This window comes from Euprymna scolopes, chromosome 28 (genome assembly GCF_053919585.1).
Source record: "Euprymna scolopes isolate OS-2025 chromosome 28, ASM5391958v1, whole genome shotgun sequence".
NCBI classification, from domain to species: Eukaryota; Metazoa; Mollusca; class Cephalopoda; order Sepiida; family Sepiolidae; genus Euprymna; species Euprymna scolopes.
The window spans coordinates 1,052,034-1,079,117 of NC_136509.1; the positions used below are offsets into that span (position 1 = coordinate 1,052,034).

At 34.7% G+C, this 27,084-nt stretch overlaps 1 protein-coding gene across 4 annotated transcripts in view; it reads right to left on the reverse strand.

Annotated features, from left to right (window-relative positions):
• LOC145249430 (uncharacterized) overlaps window positions 1–17,534 on the reverse strand; it is a 111,418-nt gene extending 93,884 nt beyond the window's left edge. For 2 of the 4 annotated variants that reach the window (XM_080110988.1, XM_080110982.1), the window contains exon 1: window positions 17,381–17,520. The gene's annotated coding sequence lies outside the window, so the exon portion shown is untranslated. Of the gene's footprint in view, window positions 1–17,380 lie in introns of all 4 variants that reach the window. The other 2 variants (XM_080110987.1, XM_080110986.1) reach the window with 2 other exon arrangements.
• Window positions 17,535–27,084: the final 9,550 nt, after the last annotated feature.

The window sequence follows — 27,084 nt, forward strand, 5'->3', positions numbered from 1 at the left end:
AATATATAAATAAAAAAGCACTGGTATTTGCCAAACTATTTTTCAATCAATTAGAAAAATCAAGTTCTGACTTTTGCATAATTTTTTGGATACCCTTATTACATTTTAGATACCTTTTTCATATACTTTAACTTAAAAAGGTTAGTTAAGAGTTAGGGTAAATAAATAGATTTTGTATTTTGTAGAAATACCAAATTCTCATTTTGTATTTTGTAGAAATGCCAAAAGATTACAGAATAAACTTTAAATACAAGAATCAACAATTTCTTTCATTAAATGATTCCTCTCTCTATAAAAAAAACCACCCAAAAAACTAATACATTCTGTGAAGTTGATTAACATTTGTCAGGAAGTATCTTTTGAAACTTGAATTAACAAGATTCGAGGTGTCTTCAATAAGTTTTCAGATTTTTTTTTTTTTTTTCTAAAAGGCATTTAAAATTATTGTGGACTCTTTCAAAATTCAGTATGTTATCGCTATACACTTTATGCAGTAACTGACCAAGTTTTATGATTTCAGGTATAAATTAACAGCTACAACAGGAATTAGAATACACCCTGATTGTCACAGCTGGTGAATTTCAAAAATGCAACTATTGTTGATTTAAAAGGCTCTTTCATTTTGGTCATTTTTAACAAATGCAAAACAAAAAAAATATAAATATAAAACAAATAAATGTTACCAAAGGCAAGATAAGTCATTCTTCTTTCTATCTACATAGATATTTTTTTTTGCGTTTTAACTTATTTTAACAAGTTTTTAATTAAAAAAAAAAAGAAAACTAGCGTCAACTTTTCAGTTATAATGAAAAAATAAGCAAGATAAGACAATTATATGGAGTCTTGATAATTGCTTAAAAATCAAAACTTCAACAGAATCACAGTTAAAAGCCATCACCAATTGTGCAAAAATGTAATGTTCAACCTAACTGTACACTTTCATTACCAATATTTTTGTGTAATTTTTCTATTTTTGAGAGATTATCAAAACTCCACATGATCGTTTAATGTCAGCCATTTTTTTATTTCATTCTAGCTTAACAGAGTTTTTTGTTTTTACTAGGGAGACACCACTTATCAAGGCTCAAAGGCCACTCGAGGATAAGTGTTAATGAGTCAGGTGGATTGCAAGACAACAATACGATGATCATTAATGGTGGAAATTGGATAGAATTCGATTATTTAAGGGACAGTTCAATAAGAACTTGTTTACATTGGACTTGAAAAGGACCAGGTTATAGTCAGCTAGAAAACTGGCCATTGTATTGTGTTCTACAAATGAATTGTTCTAAGAGACTCTGTCCATGAGATTTTTTATTTAATTTAAAGCACAGATAGAAAGTAAGGGAAATTGTTGACAGTGGTTGTAGATAGACGAGTGATTGTTATGAATGTTTTACAGAGGGGGACCTATAGATTTGAGCTCAGTCACACACTTGCCATAAAATAACAATAGAGCAGAAGTATACTTGCAATGTCTCTTCTGTAAGAAAGAGGTAGTAGGTATGAGAAAAGTGATTCACCCACTAGATTTCGAACTTGCTTTTGTACTCCGTTAGGAAAGGATGCTCTGAGCAACTCCTCTCCAGATATAGCAACAGTACTTCATCTTAGAATGTATTTGGTTCTCATACAGAAAGAGGATTGCATTGAGAGTGAGATACCTTCTGGAGCGGTAGAATGATCCAACCATTTTTTCCAATAACCATGGCAGTGGATTTGACATGTTTTCCATTTCAGGTCAGAAGTGAAGGTCATTTCTAAAAACTTTTCAAAGTTGGATGCTTCCTAAAGATGAAAGCCATTCATTTCAATTGGGGCCAAGTGGGGATCAGATTGTTAGCTTGGTTTTGGATGTATTAAAAATAATCAGCCACTTTTTTCCCCATTGCATCACGTGCTCAAAGAAGAGAGAGAATCAGAAAGATTTTGGTCATTGCTGATCTTTGAAGTGTTGTCATAGATCCTAGTGTCATCTGCATAAATGTTGACAAATGATTTTAGGATGTGATTTGAGAGATCATCGATGAAGATAAGGAAGAGAATTTGGCCTAGAGTGAATCCTTGAAGCATGCCAACATTGATAATACTATGAATTTTGAACTTCTGTCCATCAAAGATTATATTATAAACTTGTCAAAAAGAAAGGATTTGATGGTTGAGAAAATTTTCAGATCTTTTTTAAATCAATTTTTTTTTTTTGTCTAAATAAGATTTAGGATGATTTTCTATGAGAATATATATGTGAATTTCAATTAATTCCATCTTTTATTTTACTGTATAGATTTTGCATGGCAAAATTAAAAAATCCAAAATTTCATGATAGTTTCGAAGAAACTATGGTAGTCTTTATATGAATAAAGTCATTTAGTCCAGTAAGTTTCTATATATTTTTAACGTTTATTTTGATGATTAAGTAAGAATCAACTTTATAAGGATTTAATTCTTTTTTCATAAGTGATATATATTTGTTGCCTTACATAATCCCCAAAATTAAGCAACAATGAGGCTGGCCAGTACCAGATGAGTGGCCATTTTGGAAATGCAAGGCATCGGGTGTGTTGGAGATAACTCCTGCATCTAGTATCACTCTTGGTCATCTTGATCCAATCTTGCCATCAGGACCAAGTATTTCATGACGAGAGTATGGTAGATGCAAAAATACCCCACACTTTAAACTAACTCAAGTGCAAGTCATAGCAAAAAGCAAAAGGGGGAGATAACAACTGTTTGTAGGTCTCTATGGTCTACCATACGTGAGGAAATATCATGTAATGACAAATTGCCAAAAGAAATTATCATAATTTTAGCAAAGTGCGCAGTTATTGATTTTTTTTTTTTTTTTTTGTATTGATTCTTTAAAACATTTCCTATTAAATAGTATATAAGCAATATTGGGTTCACTAAAAGAAAATTATTAATTCATTTTTTAAAGATTTAAAAGTAGTGTTTTTCGTAAAAATAATGAATATATATATATATATATATATATATATATATATATATATATTTTCTAACCTGAAAGAATAATTATTAACAACACATTCAACATTCGGATTTTCAACCATAAAATCTGATACGTGCGCAGTTGGTTTTTTTTGTTTGTTTTATCTACAATCCTCACCCTTCCGACAATACAATATATTTTGTTCAGTTTCGACTGATTAGTTTAAGTATATTTGTAACCACAAATAAAAAGGGGGGTGGGTGAAATGGTGTATTCTATTTACGGCTGATTGGACGTCGACAAAGTTTTCTCTGTGAATGGCTATGTTGTCAGCAGTCATTCTTGGAAAAATTAACGTTAAAAATGTAGTATCTGTTCTGATTCTATACTTAATGTTTCTTGGTCAGTGAAGGAGAAATGCTTTCAGACTGTATCAATTTCTATTTTTGTCCCAATATCAAGTGCTCTTTCTTTTTGTAAGGAGATGGATTTTCCCCACATTAAAAAAGTAATCTTTTGTCTAACTCTGCTCTTAATTTATATAAGGCATTTATTGATTTTTTTTTTTTTTTTTTTTTACAATTTCTGGACTTAACTATTCTGCACTTTTTCACCATGCTGTTCCTATTAAGTTACTTCCCGTGGAGGGCAGAGTCAGATAAAATGTCAGGTTTTGATGAAGGGAAAATCCATCTCCCTAAAATGGAGCACTCCAGATAAGGGCCAAAATAAAAATTGCTGCAGTCCAGAAGGATTTCTCCTTCACTAACCGAGGAGAGAAAAGACCAAGTATAGTCTCAGAATAGATACTTGTAGGAGTAATACTACAAAGAATTTTACCTCAAAGAAACAGGTGTGCTCTCTCTGCTACCGTGTGGAAACCAAAATACAATGCATTATTTTATTTAAAAATAAAATACTTATTAACTTCAGTAATTGTTTAGCATTAAGTGGAAAAAAAAAGAAAAGAAAATTAAACTCTTTAATTATATTGACGTCTTAACTAGTGGTGGGATGATTAATCAGAATCGTTAATCATAAGAATCGTGTATTTTGGGGGGAATCGGAATCGCATCATTAAAAAATACCTTAGATATACGATTCTTTCATTACGATTCCCTTCTATTTTTAAGTCGAACCGTTTGTTTGAAGTGAGATTAATGCTCTCAAAAATTTATAATAAAAACGTCATAGAACTTTTCATAACATATTTAATATGATGTACAAGAATTTTATTAACTACTTTAAAGGTAATCTTTATTTATCTTAATGAGTTTCGAAATTTCTTTGAATTTTTTTCTTTCTTTAAATTTGAATTAAAAAAAAAAATTTGTTTTTTTTTCTTTTAGCTTAACTTGCTTTTATATTTCACCATTTCATTTTTAGTAATAAATGCTTTTCTACATTAAAAACCGACCTTGTGTCTAACTCTGCCCTCGTGGGGAGGCAAGTAAATAGGAAGTAATATGGTGGCTGAAAAACGTTTTTCAACCACCATAAAAGCATTACAATACATTTAAACCTTGAAGAATTTCCGCCATGCACACTTGTTGTTCTAAGTTAACTAGCCACTACTTTTGTTTAAAACTTAAAAGAAAAAAAAGCGCTTTAAAATAGTAAAAACACTAAAGCTTTTTTCGTTTTGAAGGGAGGTTTCAGGCGCCCCTATTATCCCAAAGAACCAGCTATGTAAACACTTTGCAATATTTTTCAATAATTATTAAAAAAAAAAATTCTTTACAATCAATTTTTATTCAAAATTAAGAAATTATTTTCTAAAATATTTTGTTTATATGTTTACATTTTGTTTTTAAGTAAAATAAAGAAATTAATTTTAAAAATATTGTTTAATATCCATCTTCATTCAAAAGGATCATTTTTCGGTAGCTTCACCGGTTGTTAACCTAAATTTTCCGAATGTCAGAACGAGGCTCGTTTGCCGGACCTACTTATCTAAGCGTCACAGATTTTTGTTATGATTTTATCTGTTTTTTTTTTGGGGGGGGGGGGGGGGAGTTTATGTAATTATCAACAGGAAAATTGGTGAAAGTCAAAATGGAATCCGTGCTATTTTTAAATATTATTTTAAAATTTAATTAAAGTTTTACGATACCCTTTTCTTATTATTGTTTTTGTATTCTTTAGTTATTTTTTTTTTATTTATTTATTTATTTTTTTGCCGGATTTAACAAAAAAAAAAAAAAAAATTAAAGCAAGACAAAACAAAAAAATTTGGTGCTTATGCACTTATGTTACCATAATTTTTTTCTTAATGGTTTAAGTGTCTCGCCCAATGTTTGAAGAGTTTCTAATTGTTTTTTAAAGGAAAATTGGGGAAAGTCAAAATTAGCATCCATGGCGATAAACAAAAATAAAAAGCTTTAGCGTGTACGTACCTCTCATGAAATGTCGTAGATCGAAACACAGCGAAATGTTATTCGGTGCTAGTGCACTTATTGATCCGCGCTATTTTTAAATAGTATTTTCAAGTTTAAAGTTTTACCATACCTGTTTTTATTAAATTGTTAGGTGAAAGTAGAGAATAGGTACACAACACCCTCCCCATGTTAAGAATGGCTTTCTAAATAACGTCATTATTTCAGCACGGCTCAATAAGTGCATGAGTACCTTATTTTCTTGAATAAAATAAAAACTACTCAACGAGAACGCTACTGTTTTTGTTTCAATAATTATTTTTTATTCAAAAATAAAAAATAAAAATTTCAATGGTTCAAAACATGTTTTTTTCCCAAAGCTTATTGGGATTTTTTTTAATTACCATATTTTTCATGAACATGCTCTAAAAATGTTTCAAAATTATCTATTTTTCACTTTTCATGTTCATAGCCTCATCGACATGAAACCATTTCATTTCTCTTACTGATCCCAATATGTATTTCAGTCTTCTTTTAATACAAGACTAGTAGGCTTCAATATTGTTGATGCAAACACCAGTAAGTGGATCCACAAAATTTTGTGAATGGTTTATAGTCCCATGAACATAATTAAACTTGAAAATAATATTTAAAAATAGTGCAGATTCCATTTTGACTTTCACCAATTTTCCTGTTAATAATCATATAAACTCCGGCAAAAAAATATCCATCCCCAAAAAACCCCAGATAAAATCATAACAAAAATCATGCACAAATTTCAAGCCAAAATAAATTTAAAAAAAAAAAAAACCCAAGTCACACATGCAAAAATTCTTTCCTTGTAAAAATAATAACTTCTTCCTTAGTTGAACAACGTACACCATCGGAGCCGATGCGTATTTCGCTACAGGGGTAGCATTCGTGTACGTCCGCCCTTTTTCTTTATATTTTTTAATATACAAAATAACTCCTGAAATTGATTGTTATTAATTTCATGATGCATGTTTAATTCATGGTTAAAATATTTGTTTTGACTTATCTTCAATGAAAGAAATTTTACAAACAAAAATCAAATCGTTTTTGAAATTCCCTTAATTGTATTTCCACTTTTTCGCTGTACCCAATTTTTTCGCTACACAAAAGCTTTCGATTATATAATGGTTTCATAATCGGTATCGGAATCATTAATCAACATTTTCCTGGAACCGGAAAAAATTTAGGAATCGTCCCAACATTAGTCTTAACGGTAACTTTGGTATCGGTGTGATCCCTTTTAATGTCCCCTCATGTCATGTAAGAGTTACAACCAATTTATTCTGCTTTTTCGCTTAAAGTTAACATCTGCCAAAATAAATGTTCGTACTTGTGCATAATTTGAACCAGACATAACTCAGTGTCCAATCAGCTTTGCTCAGAACATGACGTCATACGCTTGAGTTTGATTGTAATGTAACATAAGACATTGATCAGCCAAACAATGCACTACAAAGTAGCAGACAAACTTTTCGAAACAAAAATAGGAAGGAAATAAAAATCATTAAATTCATTAAGCAGCACACACCTATAACAGCACTTTTCTGATAACTGTAAACAAAAAAAAAATATCTCCAGTTTGGAAAAATATTTGATGACGCCGGAACAAGTGTTTTCATATTATCAAGAAAAAACAAAAAATTGCTGACAAAAAAAAAAACAAACTGTGTTTCCTATGACGATAAGTGCATCAGCGCCAAAATAAGATCTTAAAAGGCTGGATGTACCCCCAATCTCCTCAGGGAAGAGAAAAGGGCATCCCCTACGAGGCTACGAAGTCTATTTTGAACTCTATCAAGGCAGAATAAGTACTTTCTAACAGCTCCTGCCCAGATGTGGCAACAGTACTTCATCCATGTACGTACCTGGCTTTTATATAGGTAGAGAATTGCATCAGTAGCGAGATATCTACTGGATTGATAGAAGGTCCCACCATTTTTCCAGTGACCTTTGCAACAGATTTGATGTATGTGTTCTATTTCAAATCAGGAGTAAAGGTCAAGCCCAGAAGCTTGTCAAAACATGAGGCCTTCCCAAGATGAGAGCCATTCATTTCAATTGATGCCAGATGGGGATCAGAGTGTTGATGATATAAAGATAGAAGCTTGGTTTTACATGCATTAAATGTAACCAGCCACCTCTTTCCCCATTGTACCATGTGCTCAAGATCAAAGGAGAGAGAATCAGAGAAAACTTTGTCGTTTACGGCCTTTGATGTGCTACCATAGATGGTAGTGTCATCAGCATAAATATCTACAAATGATGTAAGGATGTGATTTGGAAGATCATTAATGGAAGAGAGTTGGGCCCAGGATGGACCCCTGAGGGACTCTAGCATTAATACTGTGAGCTTTTGATTTCTACCCATCAACCACTACTCTTATGAACCTATCAGAGAGAAATGATTTAATAATTAAGACATTTCTAGCTATACCGTAGCTGGGGATCTTGTGAAGTAAACCTTTATGTCACACCCTATCCAAGGCCTTTCATATATCAAGAGCTCTAGAAAGGAAGCCTCCGCCGAGAGATTCACTAATCCTAGGAGATATAACCGTCAGCTCATCTGCTGTAGATCTAGCAGAACGGAAACCATTTGCATGTCACTAAGAAGGTTATTTTTGCTGAGATGGTTGACTACTTCTCTATTTAACACAGATTCCAGCAACTTGCTCATGATGCACAAGAGACTTGCTAGCCTGTACTGAGAGGGAGATGACCGATCACCTGCATTCTTAAATACAGGGCATACTGATGAAATTTTCCAGGGTGATGGAAAGCAATTTTCCTTAAGACAACACTTAAACAGCTTTGTAAGTATGGGCGTTAGTTCTGGTTGAAGTTTTTTGAGCACTATAATTGGAATGCCCTTAGGGCCAGTTGCTTTACTGGAATCAAGGTTTTTGATTAGCTTGGCAACATCACATACAGATATTTGTATGTCACATAGCATGTTTTCTGATATAGGAGGAAATATTGGAGGTTGGCGGCCTTGATCGCAAAGGGTAGAATTAGCTGCAAACATATTTGTATGTTGCATAGCGTGTTTTCAGATACACAAGGAAATACTGAGGGTTGGCGGCCTCGGTCGTGAAGGGTAGAATTAGCTGCAAAGATCTTGGCAAAGAGTTTGGCGTTGTCTGATACTGACAAGATTACCTCAGATCCATTGATAATGGTTGGGATAGAGCACACACTTCTGTTTAGGATTCTGTTTACTATTTGCCAAAACTGGTGGGAACCAAGCCGCTGTTCAGCTACTTTGGATTTGACGCACTGAGCATACAACTCTCTCGTGTTCCTTATTACTTTTTTACAGTGGTTGCTGACAGTCCTGAAAGCAGCTTTAGTCTCAGTACATCTATTATGTTGGGAACAATGGAAAAAGTGATTTCTGTGCGCAATGCCAGCAGCACATTCTGGAGAGAACCACAGCTAGCTGTTAGGTTTTTGCTGGAACTTTTTTGAGAGTATGAAACAGTCTATGCCTACAATTAACCATTCCGTCAGGGGGAATTCCATCTCAAATCATCCAGACAAAAATATCTTTGACACCCTTACCTCTCAGATTTTTCCAAACTTTCACTATATGTTGGTATCATAAAAACTAAGGAATTCTGAAAATTTGAGCTTTTAACTCTAAGCGGTTCCGGAAATATTGCAATTTTGATATTTTATGTACATCGCGTCGAGGCGCAAATTCCACTGTGATTGGCCAATTTTTGAGGTTCGATTGTGAGCTGTCTGTTTACTTGGCTTTACCTGCTATTTGCATCAAACAAAAAAACAAACAAAATAGTTTCAGCCAACTTAAAGAAACACCAGAAAGCAGCAATATCACTTCTTAAATGAACAGGAAGTAAAAAATAAACAGTTCATTTTCAGAGGTTTTAAACATGATTTTTGGATTCCTCCTGTGGAAAACCTTGTCCATGCAAATTTTGAAGGTTCTACCTAGTCTAGAAATTGATTTATGCCCAAAAACGTAATTTCATAATTTCGTGAATTTGTGCCTCAACATAATATACGTAAAATACCAAAATTGCGATATTTCCGGAACCGCTTAGAGTTAAAAGCTCAAATTTTCAGGATTCCCTAGTTTTTATACCAACATATGGTGAAAGTTTGGAAAAAATCTGAGAGATAAAGGTGTCATAGTCTGGATGATTTGAGATGGAATTTACTTTCTATATAAGAGCCAGGTACGTCCAAGGATGGAATACTGTTGCCACATCTGGGCAGGAGCTGCTAGAAAGGACTTGTCCTGCCTTGATAGAGTTTAAAATAGACTTTGTAGCCTCGTAGGAGATGTCCTTTTCTCCTCCTTGCAACCCTCTATCTCACAGAAGAGATGTTGCGAGTTTGTCTCTGATGTATCGTTATTTTCATGGAAAGTGTTCGACTGAGCTTCAATCTATGGTCCCCCCTCGCCAAACTTTCACAAGAAACACTCGTCTAGCTGTAAACACTATCAATAATTCCCCCCACTCTTTATCTGTGCCTAAACCTAAACGTAGATTCCATGAACAAAGCTTCTTACTTAGAACTGCACGCCTGTGGAATTGTCTTCCGTTTTCCTGCTGACTACAATATGGTTGTGTTCAAGTCTAACGTAAATAAGTTCTTGATGAGCCGTTCCATATAAGTTATCAAATTTACCAAATTTTCATTACTAATGATTACTATATTGTCCAATCTCTACTGTACATTCTTTAACCCTTATCCTTGAGTTGCCTCTTGGCCTTGATAATGTGGTGATGCCTATGTAAAAAAAAAAAAAAAAAATTACCCTTAGGTCTGATGCTATAGAGGATACATTCTTTTTAAACATGGAATGCAGTGGAAGATCTGATATAAATGTACGGAAGCTCTCCTAGTCAATAATAGAGTATCGATATACTGTACAATGGAGAGGTATGTCTGAGGACTTATTACATTTCATTTTTATCTTAACTGATACAGCAGAGTGGTCGGAAGATCTGTGGAGACAGACCAGAAGCTGAACATAGTTCAGGGCAAGTTGTGAGAAAAAGGTCTAATAGACTTGCATACTCGCCATCAGTGTTGGGCACACAGGTAGGTTTGTGAACAATTTGAGTGAAGTCATAAGCAATGGAGAAATCGTGACAGAACCTGTCCTCATCATTGGTCTTATTTGAGTTGCTTAACCATTCCACATTGCGAACATTGAAGTCTCCACATATGTGAATGTTAGCTGAAGGATAAGCAGATAGGACGTGATCAATTTTCTCATATAGGCATCACCACTTATCAAGGCCCAGAGACCACTTGAGGATAAGGGTTAAGAGTGTACAGTAATCAATTGGACAATATAGTAATCGTTAGTAATGGAAATTTGGTAAATTTGTTAACTTAAGTGGAATGACTCATCCAGAACTTGTTTACGTTGGACTTGAAGACAATCAGATTGTAGTTGGTTGGAAAGCAAGAAAACGGAAGACAGTTCCACAGTAGGGCAGGTCGATTTTGGAACCCCGGTGAGGCAATGGTGATGATAATTGGAGTTTGACATAAAAAAGACCTACACAAAATATTTTTTTCAAAATCGTTATCTTTGCTTGAGGAAATAACTTTAAAAGTTGAAAAATTGAAGCTATTATAAGTTTTTCGGTGAATAGCCAAGAACGTCCCGTCATCAAAAAAAAACGTACTGTTAAGAAAATGGAATCATTATTTAGAAAATTTTAAACTACATTTTTAAATAAAATGAGTGAAGATAATGAATTAATAAAATAAAGTCATGTAAAGGCAAAATTATGTTTTTTAAATAATAGCGACCAAAGTTCGCTTTTTCATTTCAGGAACTTTTTTGGAGCAGAAACATTTTAGATTTCACCGGTGTAAAACACGCTCATTATTGATATTGAAAAATAACGTTTGTATATTATTTAATTTGAAAACATTACGATTTAGGCTTAATTATTTTGAAAGGAAAAACGAAAAAGACTTGTTTAGAATATATATTATTATATTTCAAGCATCTGCAGTGAATTTAAACATATTCGTTTTATCTTTTTTAATTTGTGTTTCTATTAGGTTGGTGCAAAAATAATGGCATATTGTTGACGTTCAAACAAATGTCAAAAACATTATTTTGGCACCTACCTAATATTTCACATAAAATTCTATTTGAAATTTTTATTAAAATATGGTAATACTCCAGTTTTATAAAAAAAAAAAAAAAAAAATCCATACAATTTTATTCTACACATTCTTTATGAAACATAACCACGTAAATTTTCAAGTTGTTCTACTTAATAAAAAATACTTTGCAGAAAATTAGTGTCAAATTTTTATTTCTTTTATTTTCAGGGAGTAATTGTTTTTAAGCAGTATTTTTCTTCTAAAATTATAATTTTAAGGAAACTGCTTTAAAGGTTTTCCTTATTTGTGCATCTATGTTATTGTGCTAAAATAACTTTATTATTTAGAAAACAATTCTTAACATGGGGAAGATAGGAGGTTGTGTTTTAACTATTCTGTACTTTCACCTAAAAATTTAATAAACAAAAATTTAATAAAAATTAAATTTAACTTGAAAATACTATTAAAAATAGCATGGTAACATAGATGCACAAGCACTGGTTTTTCAAACTCTAAACGCTTGTTTAAAATGGCACAGCGACAGCAAGAATGAGTCTCTTTATGAGTAAATTCATGTTATTGAAGCTAAAGTCTGCTAAAAATGTCTAAACTAAAAACTATGCTTCTGATTTGGTTTTGTCCTCTCTCTTCAATACATCTTATGCAACTCTACAAAGTTTTTCCTTATTTCTTATAACTAGCACTTATTTTTTTACATATGAAACTGGAAGATAGCCTAAAACAGTTTCCTTCAGTTTTAATCCATTTATTTATTTTACTTTTCAGATTAGAATGTCAGTAAAGGCACAACGTTCAGTTTTAACCCGTGGTTCACAAAATTTGCTGGTGCACCTTGTCGTTTGGATGAAACAACACCTCCAACTTCACAAGTCATCCAGTTTAGTTATTTCCTTGAAAACAGTTATCGCCACTTAAAAAATACTGGGATTTCTATGTTAATTGCTAAGGAATTAATTAGTATTTGGCAAGTAGTTAATCCACAATTGCCCTTGTTAGGGGAACGTTATATAGGACAGAGGGCCAGATTGACAGGAAATCTCTTGCAGCAACCAAAGTGAAAAAAAATTAAAGAACAGCTAGACAGATTGTTTAATATATTTTCTTGTAGCTGTAAACTTCCTGTCTTGAGAAGTGATGACTTTGCAGTAAAGTGCAAAACAGAAAATTGTCAAAAAGGCATATAGTCTACACTTGTCCTCTTAACAAGGAGGTACAATTAATTCTATAGATTCACCTGCAATTATGTTCCTTTTTTTTTGTGGAAAATAAAATAATATATTGGTAGTTATTATGTAATCTGGCTCTATTATTAAGCATGCAAATTTTGCAATTTTCAGGTTGCACTAGAAGACGTGCCATTTAGAGCAATTTTTAAATTAATTGATGGAACAAGAAAAGGCCTAACAACATTTACTGGTCCTTTGGGAAAACTTTGTCCCAATAATTATCAAGATTTGCCTCAAGTAGAATTCTAAAAAACAAATAGTGTTCCTCCCGATCATCATTATTTGACAGCAGAAGAAACAAAGAATTTAAGCGTGAAGACCAGAGTCTACTTTTTGAGAGTATGCTGTTAGCATTTCTCGAGAAATTAAACTAAGATATGCAGCTTAGAAAATTGGGCCCTTGAATCAAGCAAGAGGGCTAATATAAGCCACAAGATTAATGTGTTTATGAACCAGAGGTGTCTATCCTCAAAAACTATGATAAATTAAACATTCTGGTCAAATTTATCATCCAAGTGTATGCAGTTAGTTGGTTTGAGATCAAAACCGACAATAATTTTTTTAACCAACAGTATATTTTAATATGATTCAGAGAACAAAACAGTTAACTGAAATCCAAATTACTGTTTTAAACAGTTCCAAATATAGTGCTTTTGCACTACTTCCGGAAAATATAATATCGATGCTAAACTCAGATGAATTGGATGTGAGAGAAGAGGGCATTCAAACGATTTTGTCCATTAGGTAAATAAATACTTATCCATTAAATTTTATTAGTTTTCTCAATTTACCCAAACAATAGTTAGTTTTATTCATATTTCATCACAAAAATATGAAAAATAAGTGTTTTCAAATAATTGTTTTTTTGTGTTGTTTTTTTCCGAAAATAGTGAATTAAAAAAAAAAAAAAAAGATTGAAAAAGATTACGGTTACCAATTTTGCAGCCAAACATTGGTCAAATTTGATTGATTTTTCTAAAAAAATTGTATATGGGCAGGAAGCAAAACAGATACATTATTATAAAGTCATCGTGCCAGCAAATTAGACCTTCATTTTTCTTGAAAAGAAATTGTACAGAACAATTTAGTTCTATTATAACATTTTATATTATTGTGTTTAATAATAAAAAAAAAATACATGGTTCTGTAACTTGTATCAACAGAATTACAATATTGTGTAATACATCTCCACGTCTTTTTAGATGGTGAAATTTAAAAGACTTAGTTGCTAATTAGCCTTTTTTACAATTTTTGTTAAATTAATGCAGTAAGATTTGAGATATTTTCCTAGTTGTGATTCATAATTAAAATTATAATTCATGTATTTATTTTTTTTCAATGTATTTCATATGAATATGTCAATTTTAATTGGATTTTTTATAAAAATAGTGAAATTTCAAAGTCAGTGTTGTGTAAAATGCTATGAAAATGAAGGATTTCTCAGCATTTTTCTACATGATTTTTAAAATTAAGTGCTTAATTTTCTGTTCAAGATAGGAATCTGATTTTTGGTATCTGCTCTTATCACATCAAATCCCAACTATCATCACCAGTGCCATGTTGATTTTCTGAAAAAAGTTGCAAATCGACCTGCCCTATTCCACAGGTGTGCACTTCTAAGAAAAAAGCTTTGTTCATGGAATCTATGTTTAGGTTTGGGCACAGATAAAGAGTGGGGAAAATTATTGATAGTGTTTTCAGCTAGACGAGTGTTTCTTGTGAAAGTTTGACGAGGGGGGACCATAGATTGAAGTTCAGTCGAGCACTTGCCATGAAAATAACGATAAAGCAGAGACAAACTCGCAACATCTCTTCTGTGAGATAGAGGTTGCAGGAAAGAGAAAAGGACATCTTCTTTGAGGCTACGAAGTCTATTTTGAACAAGGCAGGACAAATCCTTTCTAGTAGCTCCTGCCCAGATGTGGCAACAGTACTCCATCCTTGGACGTACCTGGCTCTTATATAGATAGAGAATTGCATTAGCAGTAAGATATCTACTGGAAGAAGAAGGATCCCACCATTTTTCCAGTGGCCTTAGCAACAGATTTGATGTATGTGTTCCATTTCAGATCAGGATTAAAAGGTCAAGCCCAGAAGCTTGTCAAAACATGAGGCCTCTAAGACTAGAGCCATTCATTTCAATTTATGCCAGATGGGGATCAGAGCATTGATGATGTAAAGATAAAAGTTTGTTTTTTAGATGCATTAAAAGTAACCAGCCACTCGTTTCCCCATTGTACCAACCACGTGCTCAAGATCAGAGTAGAGAGAATCGGAGAGAACTTGGTCATTTACGGTCTTAAATGTGCTTCCATAGATGGTAGTGTCATCAGCATAAATGTCTACGAATGATGTAAGGATGTGATTTGGAAGATCATTAATGTAGATCAGGAAGAGAGTTGGGCCCAAAGAGAGTTGCTTTTAAAGATAGTAACTCCACTGTTGTGGGAACGATAGAGAGCAAATATAAATACAGTAATACGAGCAAGTGCAACCTGGAAGTACACATAGGGTAAGTTAGGATTTTCTCTGGAGATGTCCCTACCACATGGAAAGTCATCTTTAATGTAGGCACATATTCCATGCCCATGACGATCTTGGGAGTCAGATTTGGAAGTTAGAGTATCCTTTAATTACGAACTCATCTAGGGAAATAGTCTGTCCAATGCCAGTTTCGCTTAGGAATAATAGGTCTGGTTCAGTGGTTCACTGGTTCAGTCTCCTGTAATTGGGTTACCTCCGCATGTTAAAAACGGCTTTCAGAACAGACACCCCTACCAATGTTAAGAACCCCCATTATAAAAAAAATTCACTTAATTTCATCAAATTTCAACAATTTATGATACAGAGCAAAAGGCTCGATTTTTAGGAAGAAAAGATAGTAAAGATGGGGAGGGAGTGTCGGCACCTTAAATTGAGTCATCTCCCCGTGGCGTAGTCAAAAAATTCCAAGATGGCTATCTTCAACGTGCTGTCATAAAAACATGTTTTTCCGCTGTAAAAAAAAAAAAAAAAAAAAAAAAAAACCCTACTCGAAGTGAAATTTTTTCCGGAGATTTTCAGTCCAAAACAGATTTTTTTTTTTTTTTTTTTTTACATAGGCATCACCACATTATCAAGGCCAAGAGGCAACTCAAGGATAAGGGTTAAAGAGTGTACAGTAGAAATTGGACAATATAGTAATCATTAGTAAGGAAAAGTTGATAACTTATATGGAACGGCTCATCAAGAACTTATTTACGTTAGACTTGAACACAACTATATTGTAGTCAGCCGGAAAGCAGGAAAACGGAAGACAATTCCACAGGCATGCAGTTCTAAGAAAGAAGCTTTGTTCATGGAATCTACGTTTAGGTTTAGGCACAGATAAAGAGTGGGGGGAATTATTGATAGTGTTTACAGCTAGACGAGTGTTTCTTGTGAAAGTTTAACGAGGGGGGACCATAGATTGAAGCTCAGTCGAACACTTTCCATGAAAATAACGATACATCAGAGACAAACTCGCAACATCTCTTCTGTGAGATAGAGGTTGCAAGGAGGAGAAAAGGGCATACGGGGCTACGAAGTCTATTTTGAACTCTATCAAGACAGGACAAGTCCTTTCTAGCAGCCTGCCCAGATGTGGCAACAATATTCCATCCTTGGACGTACCTGGCTCTTATATAGATAGAGAATAGCATCAGCAGTGAGATATTTACCGGATCGATAGAAAGATCCCACCATACATACATACAATATAACCTTTTTTTTTTTTTCCCAATATTTTCATTTTTTTAATGCCTTGATTAAACTGTACAAGTACCCAATTGAACAAAAACATATCATAAAACATTAATTAAACTTGAAAATACTATAAAAAAAATTAAAAAAAATAGCGCGGAAGTGCAACTGCACTAGCACCGATAAGTTTTTAATGTTTTTTTAAAGCATTTATTTAATTTGAAAAATAAGAAGTGTCGAATATTACGCGAGGACAAGAAAAATGGTCGACATGAGAAAGTAAGGTCACATCTTCGAGATCTCTATAATCGCTAAAAAATTGAAAATTAAACAAAATGTAGAAACACAACCAATAAATGTTGAAGGCCATACCTTTAATTTTGATTATTATTTGAGAAAAAAAACTATATAGCACGGTCCGTATTTTGCATAATTTATTTATTTATTTATTTTTTTTTAAATGTTAAGAGATTTTTCGTATAAATTTAAATAATTTTTGGACAAACCAGAAAAAATCTCCAACTCAAAGTCCGCAGGAAACGGTGTCCGGTCAAATTTAGTTCTTTGATACTTCGAGTTTCGAGTCGCTTACTCTTGTTGTTTTGCAAAGTTTTGTATTAATTTATTTATTAAATTGCTAGATAAAAGCACAGAATAGTTAACAAAACCTCCCGATGTTAACAATGGTTTTCTAAATAATCTTCTGTTGAAATAAAAACATTATTTATTCTTAACATGAAGAGGAGGGTAGCCTTTGTTAACTATTTTGTACATTCAGTATTACTTACGCAGAATACGGACCGTACAGAAATAATAACGAAAACACGCGAACACAGTTGACTTTTTCAAACTAACTTCCCGATGTTCATTCATGAAAGCATTGAAACAATTTCGAATGATAGTAAATATTTCCCAAATCTGTGTGCAATTTCTAACAAGTGAAATCTACAAACCTGTTAATTCGATTAAACCGAAAGGTCCGCCTGCTTTTAAGAAAAATTAAAAAATCGGCACGATTGAATTGTCCATTAGGAAAGGTGAACGTTTCTCGCGTGTGAATTTCGTCCTTCAACTTTACATTAGTTGCGTGTAAATTTGCGACAGGAAATAAAAGTTAGGCGAAACGAACCGACGAAACGAAATGGAAAGCGAATGAATCTGAGATCCATTAATTTCTTTTACAATTTCTAATTATGGAGTATATTTTTCTTAATATTTTTACAAAAGTACTACTATTTTTTTTTTTTTTTATCATTCAATAGTTTCATAGTAGGGATAACTACGTTGTTAGGGGAGTCATGGTATCAAAATAGAAGAAAATTTTTAAAAGTGGCCTTCCCAGGCGGGCAGTCGTTTTTAATGTGGGGAAAAATTCAGCTGCCCCAAAAGGAAGACTCTGGATTTAAACAAAATAAATGTTTCCTCAGTCTAGAACAATTTCTCTGACCGAGGACAGAAAAATTAAATGTTATAGGATAGGATATTACAAAATAAAATAATAACAATAAAAAATATATATATGGGAATTTAGGTTACCAATTCTGAAATTTCGTTCAACAGGGATGTGTTCACGACAGTTTTGGGAGGTTTTACGTTAGGATGTATTGTAAGGAGGGATATATTTTGGGGATGAGACTGATCCAGAGTAATATTTTCAGTGAAAAAGATTTGCAAGTTTTATTTTTAAATGTGAGAAAACGAGAGACATTATTATACGGTAAACAAAAAGAAAATAATGGATTAAGAAGACGTATATTCACAAAAGAGATTTCATATATATATATATATTTTTTTTTACATAGGCATCACCACTTATCAAGGCCTTGAGGCCACTGGAGGATAAGGGTTAAAGAGTGTACAGTAGAAATTGGACTATATAGTAATTGTTAGTAATGGAAATTTGGTAAATTTGTTAACTTATATGGAACGGCTCATCAAAAACTTGTTTACATTAGACTTGAAGACAACCATGTTGTAATCAGCCGGAAAGCAGGAAAACGGAAGACAATTCCATAGGCGTACAGTTCTAATAAAGAAGCTTTGCTTATGGAATCTGCGCGAGCCTTTTCTAGTCTCACACAAAAACACGCGTTCACATCTCAAACTATATTACTTGTCATATACATACGCGCACACAAACATATGCACGCATGTACACACACGTACATATATTCACGTTCGCGTACATACACTCACATTCACGTGTATACACACACACGCCAACGTACACACACGTATGCACACATGGGCAACGTCACTTCCCCTTTGAAGGAACTCCACACATGCGCAAAAGACCACCGGAAACAACTATAAAAGCAAGAGACAAGCTGTTTCCTGCCCTTTTCTGACTCGCCTTCCGAGCCGAGTGCTCGGCGGACCAGCCGCCTCCCTTGCGGCGCCCGCACACCTCACGCCACGCGCTACCATGCGTGGGACAAGAGTTAACAGACAGTACGTACACTTTATATGCTTTCTCTCTCCATGAACTGGATTGACTTTCTCACTCTATTTTCCCCTTTTGCTTTGGTCAATCAACCAGACAACTCGTATCTACAACTCGTGCCTGAGAACACCCCCGTGTAGCTGACTGCTAACATGGCGCGCAGCTTAACTGATGTCAACCCTCTCTCTCTTTCTCTTTCTATATGCCGGACTGCCATTTCTCGTTTCTCTACTCCATTTCCTTTTCTTGCCTCACACAAACAAACGTTGGTGAGCCGAACGTGAGATGAACACGCATTTCCTTTTCTTTCTATACCACCAGTCCCGCAACAAACGATGGTGACACCCAAACGGGACATGAACACGTGTTATACCTAATACATTCATTTTTCAACAGAAAATAAACGACACGTTTATTTTATCCAGCAATTGAAGTTTTGTTTCCTTTTTTCCATTCGTTTCATTATTTTCTTTTGTAGCGAGTCAAGATATTTATATCCTGGCTGCAACAAATCTACGTTTAGGTTTAGGTACAGATAAGAGTGGGGGGAAATTATTGATAGTGATTTCTGCTAGACGGGTGTTTCTTGTGAAAGTTTGATGCGGTGGGACCATAGATTGGAGCTCAGCCGAGCACTTGCTATGAAAATAACGATAAAACAGAGACAAACTTGCAACATTTCTTCTATGAGAAAGAGGTTGCAGGGAACAAAAAAGGACATCCTCTACAAGGCTACAGAGTCTATTTTGAACTCTATCAAGGCAGGATAAGTCCTTTCTAGCAGCTCCTGCCCAGATGTGGCAACAGTACTCCATCCTTGGACGTACCTGGCTCTTATATAGATAGAGAATTGCATTAGCAGTAAGATATCTACTGGATCGATAGAAGGATCCCACCATTTTTCCAGTGGCCTTGGCAATTTAATGTATATGTTCCACTTAAGATCAGGAGTAAAAGTCAAGCCCTGAAGCTTGTCAAAACATGAGGCCTCCCCAAGACGAGAGCCATTCATTTCAATTGATGCCAGATGGGGATCAGAGCGTTGATGATGTAAAGATAAAAGCTTGGTTTTGGATGCATTAAAAGTAACCAGCCACCCGTTTCCCCATTGTACCTCATGCTCATGCTTATATATGTTTAAAATGGAAGGTTTACTGCAATAGGAAAACAGAATGTTCATTAAAATTTTGAAAGCTCTTGTAAAAACAAGGGATTCATTAGCTGAGACATTAGAGGAAATCTAGATTGATTAATTAAGAGCCATGAGTTTCAGGAATAAGGAAAAATGTATTCAAAACTTCAATAAAATGTGCTGTCACTCACTCGCACACACACATGCTCACACGTAAATAAATGAACGTTCATTGATTTTAATTTCCCCACGCATTTGCACAAAATGTAGTTCTAGCAAGACATAATTTCAAATACGCCCACGCACTTTTCTCACAACAAAATCAAAATGGACATATTTTTGACGGACGTAGACGGAGACAATACCACATGACAATATCGACCAATGAGAAATTTTAGAAGATTGTTTTTTAACGCTTTTCCCAAACCAAATATCAGCAGCAGCAATCTTGGGCTGGAATTTGATTCCAAAAGTATTTAAACACAACAAACATTCTTTCTCTCTCTGTTTTCGTTACAACTTGACACAAGAACATGTCTCTTGTTTTCATCTCATCGTCGTTTTAAAATCTGTTGAAACCATAATTACATATGCCACGCAGGCATCCAAAAAAACTACACTTATGCACACACACACCCATTCCATACATTTTCTATAAGAATTACTAACAATGACTACTTTCCTCATGGGACTTTCGAATAAGGCGAACTTTGTCAGTTAAAACAAAAACCTAGAAATAAGGAAATTATTTTCACAAAAGACTTTCACCTTCCAATTTAATTATTTTAATGAAGGACTTTCATCTAGCATGACCTTTTAATCTTAGTAATTCCACAAAGGATTTTCACCTAATTTGAATATTCTAACCTCAATGATTTCACAAGAACTCTTACCGATCGGACTTTACTTGTTCATCTTGTTATTTTGTTGAAAAATAAATGCGGCACATTTTAAACAAGAAGGAGGTGTCATCATGTTTTATTTCTTTTTCATTATTATTTTGTTTGGGGCAGAGGAATTTAATTTCTCTTAAATTTCTTTTCCCCTACAAAAATAAATTATAATTTAATGAATAGCTGCTCATAAAAGTCAATGTTCTTTTGTTGATCATATTAGAAAATAGTTCAGTAATAAGGTTTGGGAATATTTCAATGAATAAGGTTTAACAGATTGACAGACGATAATGCCGATGAGTTCTGTGTGTGTGTCTGTGTGTTCGCTAATGTTTGTGTGCATGAGAGTGGAGAGAAGTGTTGCTGAGAAAAGAGCTAGTGACACTAACCAGTAGACTTGGGTCAACTGGGCTCACTGGTTTATTGAAAGAAAATCTGACCATTTTAAAGGGTTTAGACTGTGTCATTATCTTATTGAGTATGTCAATGGATTAGAAATGACAGCACGACCGATCGGCTTTTACATAATGGCGTCTTTATTATCATTGAAAATACAGGTAAGGGACACAACTCGAGACGGTGAAAAATCTTATTAGTTCCTCATGCAACATCTTCCCTTTTCTCAATGACAAAACAGAACAAAAAAAATGTCTAGGAATGAAAACAGTCTCTAAAATATAGTGATCTAGGCATTCATTGGGCTGACTACCCTCATACCTAACAGGGATTATTCTGCCTTTTCATTTATGTTGTGAAATCCCTAAATCCCACAAGATCTCTTACTATTCTTCCCAACTGTGTTGTCCGAAACCTTTCCGGGCTTGGTTTTGTTGGGGATGGGGTCGGGTTTGGGCTTTCTCTTATTTCACCTTCATATTGAGGTGGTTCTGTGGTGCATATCTCTTCTGTACCCTGCCCTGCATTCTTGGGTAACTCTCTTTGCGCTTCATATGGCTGGTGTACTACTGATGTGAGTGGGGGGTATCTCTGCAGTTTTCTTCAAATCTACTCTATTCCGTCGATATAATTCCCCATCTACTTTTATATGGTATGATCGATCATCCAGTCTTTGCCCTACCAATGCTTTCCTCCACTCTTTTTGACCATTTATGTGTGGTTTCATCCATACTACCTCTCCAGGATACAATGGTTTTAGTGGTTTTACTTTGTGGTTGAAAGAATTTTACTGCAGATTCCACCTTACCATTTGCCTTACTATTGTATGGACTAACCAGTGTATATGTAAAACACCACTTTTTTGCAAAGGTAGAAAATTCCTGGCTACTAAACTGAGGCCCATTAGTAGTTACCACCTGATTTGGTATTCCATGTCGTGCAAAATGGTGTTTCAGTTTAGTTATCACTGTCTTTGCTTGTGTATTGAGAAGATGGTCAATTTTCCAAAAGTTGCTCATATAGTCAACTGTGCAGAGATAGTCTCTATTTGCAAACTTAAAGAGATCTATTCCCACTTTCGCCCAGAGTCTGTCAGGAACTACATGGACCCTTAATGGTTCTGCCGGATTGGCTACTTCATATTTTCTACACATGGGGCATTTTGAAAGGTAGTCCCTTATGTCACTGTTCATATTTGGCCAATACAAGCATTCTCTTGCTCTTCTGCAACATCCCTCTACTCCCAGGTGTGTGGAATGCAACTTTTGTTTCAATACTCCCCGCTGTGTCAGTGGGACCACTATCCAGTTTCCGCTGAAAATTAACCAATCTTGCACCGTCATTTCATTCCGCATATTAAAATATGGTCTCACCTCTGGGTCAAGATGTATTTTGTCTTCTGGCCATCCTTCCAGAATTACTTGCTGCAACTGCTTCTGTCTTCCTTCGTGGCTGAGCGCAGTTCAAGCAGCCTTCTCTTTGTTACAGGAATATATCTGCTTCCTTGACACCATCTTCATCATTCATATATTCATCGCCCAATCCATAGATATATGCTCTTGATAGCATGTCTGCAAGGAACATTTTCTTACCTGGATGGTACAGAACTGTAGCATCGTAAGCCTGTAGTCGCATCAGCATATTTTGCAGTCATTTTGGGCATTTCATCAATTTTTTTTTTTTCATGATCCCTTCCAGTGGCCTATGATCAGTTAGTATTGTTATCTGTCGACCAAACGTATATTGGTGAAATCGTTCACATGCATAGACTACTGCTAGTAGTTCCTTCTCACTCTGTGCATACCGAGTTCCTGTGTCAGTCAGTGCATTGCTGATATAGGCTAGCGGTTAACCCTCTTGTAGTAGTTAGTGCAGCCCCCATACCCTTCTCACTTGTATCGCATTGAATGACCAAAGATTTGTTGGGGTCATAATACCTTAATACTGGTGCCTCACTCACTAACTCTTTAATTTTCCCATAAGTCTCTTCATGAATTTGGGACCATGTCCATGGCACATCTGCCTTCATTAAATTTCTAATTGAGGCCATCATGTCAGATATGTGTGGTAGAAATTTTGCCAGGTAATTTATGAATCCAACCAATTGTTGCACTCCCTTCACATCTGTTGGGCACAGCATCTTTTTTATGGCTCTTACTTTCCCAGGATCAAGACGTAAACCATCACTGGTAATCATGTGTCCCAGGAAAGATATAGACGTTTGTCGTAGGTTCAATTTTTCAGCATTCAATCGCATCCCACGATCACAACATAGGTAAAACTTTCCACCAGAACCTACCATATGGTGTAGAAAATGTTGTTAAGCGACTGCTGGCTTTGTTTAATTTTACATGCCAAAATCCATTTCGTAGATCCAGGGTAGAAAATACTTTGCTGTCAGCCAGTTCTGGTAGTAAATCGTCCAGTGTAGTTAACTGAAAATGTTCCCTCTTCAAAGCTTTATTCAGTGGTCTTGGGTCTATGCATATCCGTAGGCTTCCATTTTTCTTAACTACCAGTGCTAAAGCACTTACTCATGGTGTTGGGTCACTCACTGGTTCAATAACATTCTTCTTAACCAGTTTTTCTAACTCGACTTTTAGCTTGTCCTTAAGTACCACTGGTATTCTCCGTGTTGCTGCAACATTTGGTGTTACTCCTGGATCCACCTGCAAATGTACTTCTCCTGGTAATTGACTCAATTCTTCCTTGAACACATCTCTGAAGTCATTAATAATGCTGTCTGAGTACTGGCTCCTGGATTCATTCATTTAGGAAATTTTGGCGACCATTTTGAATTTGTTGTTATTGATTGTGACAAGTTCCATTCTCTGGATTGCATTTGCTCCAAGTAAGGGATGGAAATCCTCTTTCACAATGAAAGACTTGACTGCACATTTTTTTTCCATTTTTGGGATTTATCATGTTTACTCGACACTCTCCCATTCCACATGACAAGAGTCTTATTTGAATGTTCCAGTGTTTTTCCAATCACGTGTTTCTCATTCATTATGTTCACGGACGCTCCACTATCGAGCTGAAAGGCAATTGGTTTTCCGTTCACCATCATTTCCGCTTTTATCACCTCTTGACTTACAGCATTCACCCTTTCCTTAATTGTTACGCTGTCTACATGTTCATAGTCTGAACAACTACTACTGTCGTTTTCCTGGTCATAATATTGGGTTTTGACCGTCTGCACCTTCTTTTTCCTTGATACTTTGCATTTCACGGCAAAGTGGATTTTTCCCTTACATTTATAGCAGGTTTTACCAAATGCAGGACATAACTCTTTGCTCACTCCATGCCGCAATGCACACGCTTAGCACTCTCTGTCAGATTGTGCCGATGTCTTTCTCCTGAGTTTACAATCAACCCTATTCACTCCTTCAAGCCTTAGGATTCTGGACTTGACTGTAGCATTTTCAGACAGCTTACAGATGTCAATACATTTTTGTAAGTCTGTCTTATTTTCAATAACTCAGCTTGTGTCTGGGGGTTGTGTATCCCCAGTACAATCTGATCTCTGAGTACTGATGAAACGCAATTGTCGTAGATATTGCACGTTTTTTTATCAACGTCATTGATTCTCCTTGCTTTCCAGAATGAAATGCATAATGCTCGTAGGTTTCATTGGTTTCCCCTATAGCATATTTATCAAATGTCTGAATAATTTCGGTGGGTGTTCTTTCATCCTCAGGTGTTGAAATTGAAACCCATAGTAAACATTCAGTGCATCATCTCCCAATGTATGAAGCAAAAGTGCCCTCTGGTATTGTAATGACTGTTTTGTCAAACACATAATAATAGCGTAGTTATACCATTTCAGTTTAAACTACTTCCAATTCGCCACTAAATTGTTTTCCATACATAGGGACACCAGAGGCCTTATGCCAGTCACTGGTCTGTTTGTTTCTTCCATGTCCACTTCTGACGTTTTTTTTTTCCTGTCCACGTGACGCACATATAAATTACAATTTGAAACAAGAACAATAAAGTTACTTACCTGTTTTTGCAAATAACTTTCCGTTTCTTATTCTTTTCTACATCTTACTTGGACTGTTTCCATCCCACCGCTGCCACCATGTGTCATTATCTTGTTGAGGATGTCAATGGATTAGAAATGACAGAACGATCGATCGGCTTTTACATAATGGCGTCTTTATTATCATTGAAAACAAAGCCAAATGTAAGGGACACAACTCGAGATGGTTAAAACCTTTATTAGTCCCTCATGCAACATTGACAGCTCTCACAAAGACCATTTCAAATAAATTCAGAAGGTTTTCTGATTGGTCCAAACTATAATTATTTGTTTTTATTTAGGATAATGATGTACAGACAATATGCATACAAACATATTTATGCATTTTGATTTTGTATGTCGATGTGTAAACATCAACGGTGCACAATCACAAGGTCTACGCATACGAAATAATTTTGTTGACAACTTTGTTGAGACAATGAAGAATAAAGAATTTGTAAAGAAATTACTGTATTACTAACAGAAAAATACCCTGTTTAAGTTCAAGTGAGTTACTGACACAGGTCCAACAATCATCAAAGACTGTTCAATGGAACTCTGATATGGTCTGGCCTTGATTTGACTGGATTTGTAAAATATTGTTAACATTCAAAACTTAAATCTTGAGGTCCTGGATATGACCAGTGGTGAGGCCCCAGCTTGCGAGCTTTGGGAAGTGTGGAGCCACCCTTTAATTGCCATTGCTTCCAGGTCCACTCTGACCCCGGAGTGGTAGTACTTGTTAGGGTCCTAACTATGGGTTAAATAGAAACCGACTTGAAAACAACAAATATATTCTATTAAAAGAAATTTCTTCAAAATCTTTGGATTCGGCATTAAATAACCTGAAAAGGGTTGATATACCGTAAAACAAAAACAACCAACCAAACATTAAATCTTGAAAAAACAATCTGAAACATTTTCACACTGAGTCAGTGAAATTTCTAAAAATACAAAAAACTATATTCTTGCTATTTAAGCAATTAACTTCACTCTTTCTCCTTTTAACACATTAAAACATTGATTTTAAATATTTAGAAAAAATATGTTGGAATTCCTTTTTTTTTTTATAAAAGAAAGACAATACAAATAAATCAAAAAGGAAATTCCGATGAAAATAATTTAAACTGAAAAGGTTGAATGAACTATAAAGTAAGGCATTTTATTTTGATTTATTTACTCATGTTGATTAAATTTTGTTTTTTTTTCTTATCTTTTATTACCTCCACGCAGGTTTTACTAAATTCTTGTAAATAATTTTTTTTGATATAGAGAGGAATGAAACAGGGCTGCTGACACATATTTAGCAGCAGCAGCAGCAGCAGCAGCAAGAGCAGCCATATGACACATATGCAAATAACGTTGCCGTTGTGCAAGCTGACATCACAGCGGAGGAAAAAAATAAAAAAATAAAAGCGGAGAGAAAAAAAGGCACCATGTTGTAAGAGGATCAGTAAGGCATGCTGGCATGAGATGGACGTGTGACCTGTGGCAGCGAGAGAGACTTTTAAACATGCATTGACACGACAGACATTTGTAACTACATGGTGAACTAAGAGACTTTAAAAACAAGATACAATGTGTCATTTTGGAAAGTACCATGAATAAATGCATTTTATTTCAAATGAAAAGCTGAGTCAAATTTTTTTCCTTTTTTGTTTTGTTGTGACAGTTGCTGCATTCAATGTCGGGTCTGAGAATGTTAAAATATAACGACACCGTTTGTGATAGTACATAACTGTTATCTCCCCTTAGAGAAATCCCTAGCC